Genomic DNA, 8170 nt, shown 5'->3' with positions numbered 1-8170 from the left:
CAAAGAGCCCAGCTAAAACTCCAGAAGGGGTACTGGGAGCAGAAACAGCCCCTGCCTCACACACTTGGCTGGGCAGGGAGGAGCCTACTCGCCCTGACCGGGAGCTAGTGAGGCTGGCCGCCCCTTCAAGAGCATGGTTCTGTGCACAGAGCATCTGTTCAGCCTCAGGATGTGCTGCCCACCGGCTAGGGCTTTGCTGCCTTAACTCTCATAGTGACATTCTCGACCTGCAGCTGTGGCTGCACTGACTGGGTGAGTTCGTGGCCATGGAAGGAGGTGCCATGGTGGTGCCAGCAGGAAGTGGCCAGCCGTGGGTCTGAGCTCTCAAATAGCCGCAGCAGCTTCTCTGATTTAAGCTAGATGGTGGCAGGATCAACAGGTGTGGAGGGGAGCTTCTATGAAGCACAAACAGCCCAGCCTCTGGCCTGCCCTGGAGCTGCGGGAGCGGCTAGTGGGCAGAAGGGCAGCCTGTTCACCCGTCCTGAGGGAGGCCTGCAGCGTGGCCCTCGCCGGCCGTACTGCACACTGCACCAGCAAGGGGCTGTGGAGGGCACCAGGAGCCTCACTGCCATTGGTGTGGAGCCATTTCCAGGGGACTAGGGTCCCCAGGGGGCTGGCGGCGCTATCCTGGATTAGGAGTAGGATACAGGAACAAGAACAGCCCATCTCCAGCCCTCAGAGTCCTATGGTGCTACCCGAGGACACCGCGGTTCCCAGAAAGGAAATGTGGCAGGTGGCCTCGTGACTGTTGCTCAGCCAGGACTCCCCCCATCATGGAGCTGGCAGACCCAGATGCACCATCCCGGGTGAGAACGAAGGAACTTCGAAAGCAATTGTCCTTAACGAGCCTACGCAGCGGCTTGGAAAGCGCCTTTGCTTTTTCCGGGGGGAGCATCTGTGGGTCCTTCGCTCTGGAAACTTCCACGTCCACCCCAGCAGCCCCGCCGGTCCATGACCGGCCCCGGCCCTGCCCAGACACACTTGGCTCCTGGACCCGCCCTTGGCCACCGCCCTAGGCTCCAGCCTGGCCCTGGCCCCCGCCGGCTCCGCCCCAGCCCCAGCCCCATTCGCTGGCCCCGCCCTGGCCCCGCCCATCCGTTGGCCCCGCCCCGGCCCGGCCCCGCCCCGCCGCGTGGCCGCGGCAGGTGACCCCAGGTTGCTCCCGCGTGCGCTCCGGGACACGCGGGATCTGGCGACCTCCTGCCCCCCCCCAACGCCGTGGGCAGGCGGGGGGTGTTCGGGGGTGTCGTGTCGGGCAAGTGCGCTCGGTGAAAACTCGGCTTGTGAAAGCGCACGCGGAGTGCTTACTGCCTGGTGCCCGCCGGCGGGGAGCGGGACGGCGACACCTCCAACTCAGACCTGCAGCGGCCGGGTGGGTGAGAGGGTCCCAGCCCTGCACGGAGTCACTGGTCTCCAGCAGCCCGGCCCAGCAGGAAGTCCTCTTTCTTTTTTGGGGGAGCGAGGGGACGTGGGGAATCGAACTCAGGACCTTGGCCTTGCGAGCAGGCGCTTCACCGCTGAGCTGCGCCCCGGCCTGAAAGGCCTCTTTCTGAGACGGTTTCTGTCGGACCAGAACAAGACAGATTCCAGCCTTGAGGGGCGACTGAGGGACTTGGCTAAGAAAACGCGCCTTTCTTGCCAGGAGAAGCTGTTGTGGGGCGGGCGTAGGTCGGGGAGTGTGGGCACGGTGTGGGCTGCCCCTCCTCGGTCACCTCAGCCCAGGCTTGGTGACACCTCGGTCGTTAGGTTGCTGAGCCTGGCCCCGAGCATGCAGGGAATTTGGGCCCCACTCTGAGCCGTCCCAGTGCCCCCTCCAGGGTCCAGCCAGGCCCTGTGTGCCTGCGAGCCTGCCCCCTGGGACCAGGAGCCAGAGCGTGGACAGCAGGTCCCCAGGGCAGGGCCTGTTGCCCCAGCAGCACCCTCATGGCCCAGTCACCTCTCAAAGGCCCCTCCTGTTGAGGACCATAAATTCACTGTGGCTCATTTTGCATACTTCCCTGTGGGGTCAAGTGGGGTCTGGGGTTACCAGCACCACCTACTCGAGATTTCCCAGTGACCCTTCTCTTTTTTTTTGTCTTTTTCATTTTTATCGGTACCAGGGATCGAACTCACGACCGCCTGCTTGCAAGGCAGGCGCTTATGCCGCTGAGCTAAATCCCCAGCCCCCCAGTGACCCTTCTTACCTTACGATCATCTCCACCCTTTGGAACTGGGTGTTCTGCAGAATCACCGGCCCTTGCAGGCCCCACCTGTCCCTGTATGCACCTAGCAAACAGTGGCTGGAGTGGAGGAGGACGGACAGACGCAAGTGACCTCCCAGCCATGATGCAGTACTATAGTGGCCTCTGTCTTTTATTTTTTCACCAAAATCTTAAGACAGACAATCAGGACTCTTGGCCGGGCTCCCCATACCTGCTAATGCCATCACATAGGCATCCATCTATAGATGCAGGGGCCCTGTTAACACTGCAGCCCAGAGCCCCCACCACCGTGTGTCAGGTCCCGTACCGTCCACGTGTTACACATTTGTGCTCACGGTGATGCTTTAAGGTCGGACTTGGAGCTGACGTGTTGAAAAGGGGCTGCAACTGAAACAGAGTCTCGGGCCCTGAACCTAGGCTGTGTGGCCCCCTTTGGGACGTGCTCAGTGCCTGAGTCACGGGTTAAGCTGGGTGACTTTGCTTCCTTTCTTCAGCTGAGGGGAGGGGGGGGGGGTCCAGATGCCCTCGGGTTGTGTGATCAGTGAGGCAGTCTAATACACAGTGGCCAACAGGCTCTGCACAGTTGGCTGACCTTTCCCCGGTGACAGGCCCTGTGATCTTATCACATCTTGGGAGGTCCCCTCATTCACCGCGCTCCGGGTAGACTTGTGCCTGCTCCTCTGCTCAGGCCCCAGGGGTGCTGTCCTTGGCCTCAGGGGGACCAAAACAGGAGAGACGACTTCCTGGCAGTCCCCCTTGTGTGGGGCGCTATGGGGCTGGAGCCACAGGAGAGCAGGAGGGCAGCCCGTCTGGGTGGTGGCCCTGAGGCCAGTGGAGGCCCTGGGGCTAAAGCCACAGTGCCCTCGGTGCCAGACGCTTCAGACACAGGCTTCAGGTGCGCCCCGCTCCTGTCTAGCTGGCAGTGGGGTCCCCTGAACAGAGAGGGGAGGGCGACGCGTGCTCTTCCTTCCTCTGCCCGGTGAGATTTGAGATGAGAACGGAAGTGGCCCCAGGAAGTCGGGCCAGCTGAGTGTGGCTGTGACTGGCTGACCAGGGGCGCCAGGCGGGCTGGTCTCCGGTCCCTCCCTGAGACCCGCACAGGCGGTGTCCCTGCCGCCCCCTCCCCTCTGCCCGCGCTGCGCCCTGCTGGGGCCAGGCGGGAGCCCACCGGCTGTGTGCTGGGCCTGGCTGGGCGTGGCAGGGCCGGCAGGAGGAACCTGCTCCCCTTCCTCTTCCAAGTGCTCGTTTGTTTAACAGCACTGCTGCTGCTGCTGCTGCCGTGGGGACTGAGTAGGATGAGGAGGTCGTGAGGTTTCCGTTCCAGAGCTGACCTCCTTTGCCCCTGGAGGTCCCGACTGAGGGAGGGGGTGTTATCCGAACAGCACCAGCACAGATCTTTCCCTTCAGTGAGCTCAGAGATATCAGGAGTATATCTTAGCTATTTTTTTATATACATATGCATGCTTTTTTTTTTTTTTTTTTGTCTTTTTCCTTTTTATCGGTACCGGGGATCGAACTCACGACTGCCTGCTTGCAAGGCAGGCGCTTATGCTGCTGAGCTAAATCCCCAGCCCCCTGCATGCTTTTTCTTTCAGCTTGTCACACTAATAAAACAATATGATGTTTACATGTGTGTCTTATAATTTCACTGAGTAATTCTTAAGTTGCATTCATTTACCTATAAAAATGTCCAGTTTATCCTTCTTTATGTCTGAGTAGTACTCCAATGTATAAAAATACCACATCTTTTTTATCTATTCCTCAGTGGATGGGCATTCAGGTTGTTTCCAAGATCTGGCTATTACATACTGTGCTGCTATAAACATGGGTGCACATATATCACTGTGGTATGATGCTTTAATTCTTTTGGAAGATACCCAGAAAGGGAAAAGCTGGGTTGAATGGGACCTCCAACCGCATGATGCACCAGTCTGCACTCCCACCAACAGTGGAGAAGGGTTCCTTTTTCCTCACAGCCCCTCCAGCATATTGCTTGATTTCTTGATAGTAGCCCTTGTTTCTGGGGTGAGGTGGAATCTCAGTGTTGTTTTTATTTGCATCTCTTGAATGACCAGTGATGCTGAACATTTTTAGAAAAAAAATATTAACTAGGAGGAGGAAGCAGGCCAAGTCCTCTGGGGAATCAAAGGTTTCTCTGTTAGAAACACTTCTTTCCCTTTTAGCCGTGGAGACTGGGAAGCCCTGAGCCAACCCTGAGCTTTCTCAGATGCCTCCTGGGTGCTTTCTCTATTCTGTGGCCTGTTTTTTTTTTTTTTTTTTCCCCTTTCTTTTTTTTTTTTAATTATTATTTTGAAGGTAGTAAAATACAACAGAACAAGACAGAACAAAGCCAACTGAGACAGTGTAGTGAAATTGGTACAGAACTTCACAGCAGGTTACCGGGATAACAGTAATAGGTACCACAGAATATCTAGTTATCTTCACAATAGTTGTTCTTTCAATCACGTATAGCAAAATAAAATGAAGTATAAAACATTATAGAACTTATCAAAGCAGAATGTTGAATAGAACAGTACCATTAATCAGAATAAAGCAAAACAGTAGTAAAAAATACTTGCCTTCAAAGAGGTGGTAGAAGGAAATCCCCCTTATTTGCTATATTGCATATGGTCAGCCTCCCAAGAGATGCTCAGATCTCTGGTTTCCATTTGCTAAGCGGGGAGGGTAAGTGGGGTGTTTGACTCTAGGCCGTGCACGGGTAGGCTCACTGTGGCTTAGCAGGAAGGCAGGCTGGTTGCTTGGTTTCCCGGCGCCCTGAGTTCCAACATGGCTTGGGTCTCGGGAGATGCTGGTGGCTCTCCCCCTGGGGTGGCTGCAGCCTGCCCCACCACAGCCACTCTGGCCTATCTTCAACTCCCTGAGCCACCCTGTGGGGAAGGCTGCTGCAGTCCTGGGTTCAGAGGAACTCGGCTCCTGCTGGGGAAGTGGACCCCGGAGTCTGACCCTGGCTGTTCTGGAAGAGTGGTTTCCTATGCTGTTGGCACCAGCAGTGGCCTTAGGTCCAGGCCTCGGTCTGGCGGCAGAACAAAGGGTTTCCGGCCCTCATGGCACATGCGAAGGCCTGGGCGGCCAGACCAGTGTCCAGGCCCCACCTCAGTGCACCTAGAAGGTCACTAGAGTAAGCTGGGCTTGTCCAGTTTGTCTGAGCAGGAGGCAAGGCCAGGAGGCATTTTGTTGTTTTGTTTTGTTTTCTCTCTCTCTTGTGATAAACATCAGAGCTCCAAAGCCTCATGGAGAGAGCCGGAGGGAATGAGACTTCAGGGAGCTTCCCCCTGGCTTCCCCAGGAGCCAGGACTCCCTGAAGGTGTCTCTGACTGCCCCTGGCTGTTCCTCCTGTCAGCCCCCTTGCCCCGGGGTCCTGCGGCTCAGGGCATTGTCCAGATGGCACAGCCTTCCAGGGCCACAAAGGGCAGGTTCAGGGGTGAGGAAGGCTGGAGGCCCCTGGAGAGGGCAGTGCCTTTTGAAAGCCAGCTGACAAGTGCATGGCAGTGTTGCACGTCTCTGTGTGTCCATCTGTTTATCTGTCCACCTACCCACCATCAGTAACTCATCTGGCTGTCCACCCCCCACTCACCTCATCTGCCGATCCAGCTGTGCAGCCTTCCAGCTTACCTTCCACCTCCTGCCCTGTCCAACTCTTAGCTTGAACCCTAATTCAGGAATGAGACAGGTGTCCCTTTCCCCATGGACACTGAATTCTGACTTGGTTAACAAGTTCCTCACAGTCTCTTTGCTAATTAGGTTACATGCTGGGCATTCCTTATACTAACAACTTACATCTTCTGCCCTAAGTATTTTGAAGCATGTAAATAATACATTCCCATTTTTCCCCAGAAGGTCCTGCCCTTTGGGTTTTTTGTATTTGAGGGGGAGGCACATCTCAGTTCCCTTGTTGGCCTTGAACTTGCAACCGGCTTTCCCCAGCCTCCTGAATAGCTGGGATTACCTGCACTTTGTGCCTGCACCTGTGGTTGATCACTGGCTTTTATGACGGTTCAACTAAAGATTTTTCAGCCCGACTGTGGTACAACAGCAGGATGTATTCAGTAGACACCACCTGTTTTGGATTTAAAACAGGTGCTTAATGTAACACCAGATGAACTAAATCAACGTGGTGCTGAGCGTGGATGGCCCACCTGAGGGGCGTTGCCCATGTAACAGGAGACCTGGAGAGGGAGCGCGCAGCACCGTGGGCTCTGGAGGAGCTTGTCGTGCTGGCTTCCCTGATAGGAACTTGGTTGTTACCATCGGAGGAGCTCGGGACTTTGTTGCTGAGAGCGGCTGTGGTTCACTTTGGGGGAGCTCTGGTCCTTTGAGCATTGCTTCCTGGCTCTGGAGGGGAAGATGTGCGCTGTTTAATGTCCAAGAGAAGCTTGTCGTACTGGCTTTCTGGCATGTACTCAGCTGTCCTCATCATCGGAGGAGCTCGGGACCTCCATGTCACTGAGGATGGCTGTGGTACTTTTCAGGGCAGCCCTGGTCCTTATTTTGAGCGTGACTTCTCAGCTCCAGTGTAGAGCCCTCAGCCTACTGGCACAGCTCCTTCACCCGCTGGCACTGATTTTCTAGCTTCCACACAGAACTTTGGGCCTCCCCAGCTCAGATCCACAAAACAGACTGGCGTGGGTCATTCTCCTGGCTCTAGGCCTCCAGCTGCAGGACACGGCTGTGGGATCCAGGCCCTCAGCTGGATTTTCTAGGTCTTTCCTGTTGTGGACAGATTTCCTGCACTATTTAACTCTGGGTGACCATCATAAAAAAGAATTGTAAATTCTGTATCCTGTATGGAATTGTTCTCTTTGCAACCCCTGACTACAGCGCCATCCTTGGAGTTCTGAAGACTGCTCTCCCCGGGACCAGTGCCTCGTGATTCAATATTCCTTTGAGAGGCTTCTCAGCCGCCCATCAGCTCTTTGGTCATGAGAGTAAGGACAGTCATTCTACTGTGATGGCCTGGGTTGCTAAGCTGTGATATTTGGTAGCTTACGTGAGTTCAGTGCATTTTCTACTTTCTAGGATATTTTTAATTTATGAAACATGAATCAGATGTAGTCTCGGTAAAGCGCAGGACACTGTACTTTAAAACTGTTGAACTTGTGAGACTTTTAGAGATCAGCTTAAAATTACGCAAAAATTATGCAAAAAAAATTGTTCAAAAAAATTGGGGGGAGAAAATAATGTTACAGAGAGCCCATGTGGCTGGGCACTGTTACTCATACCTGTGATCTCAGCTACTTGGGAGGCTGAGTCAGGAGGATTGCAAGTTTGAGCTCAGCCCAGACAATTTAGTGAGACATTGTCTCAATGAAAAGGCCCTGGAAGGGGAGTGAATTGTGGGGCTTAGAGCTCACTCACTGTTAGGTGGGGTGTTGGTGAGAGGGTTCGGGGGGAGCCTGGAGGAATTTGTCTCCTCCCCCCACACTCTGTTCCCTGGACACCATAGCTAGGGACCTGGAGCCAGCCAACTGTGGACTGAAACCTCTACAAAATGGGGCAAAATAAAGCCTCCTCCTTTAAGTCTCAGGTGTCAGATGTGGTGTCTCAGGAGCACAGAGTGACTGGCCAGACCTGAAGAGGTGGCTGTCCCAGGAAGGGGCCCCAGGGTTCCCTGGCTCCTTCCAGAGTGTTTGGGGGTGATGTTGTATTATTCGTAAGAGTGAGAATTGGAGCACCTGAACGCCAATGTGGCCAACAATGATTTATTCAGAGTATAAGCACTCAGTGTCATTTGAAAATACGAAGATAGTTGGACATATATAGACCGTGGCTATAATTTTACTGAAAAGCTGTGCACACGGGAAGCACCGGGCATCTTCATGACATGTTGTTGGTATTATTCCTTGCGGTTGGGGTTACAGGTGTTGTGTCAGTACTTCCCACCCACCGTGGTGCGGGCCAGGCAAGCGGGGAGGGCTGAGCCCGAAATGCTCAAGGGTCACCAGCTAGAG

This window comes from Cavia porcellus, unplaced genomic scaffold (assembly GCF_034190915.1).
Source record: "Cavia porcellus strain 051 isolate PalLab524CR breed Dunkin Hartley unplaced genomic scaffold, mCavPor4.1 scaffold_6, whole genome shotgun sequence".
NCBI lineage: Eukaryota > Metazoa > Chordata > Mammalia > Rodentia > Caviidae > Cavia > Cavia porcellus.
The sequence above is the reverse complement of the archived record's forward strand: the minus strand, read 5'-3'. Positions refer to the sequence as shown.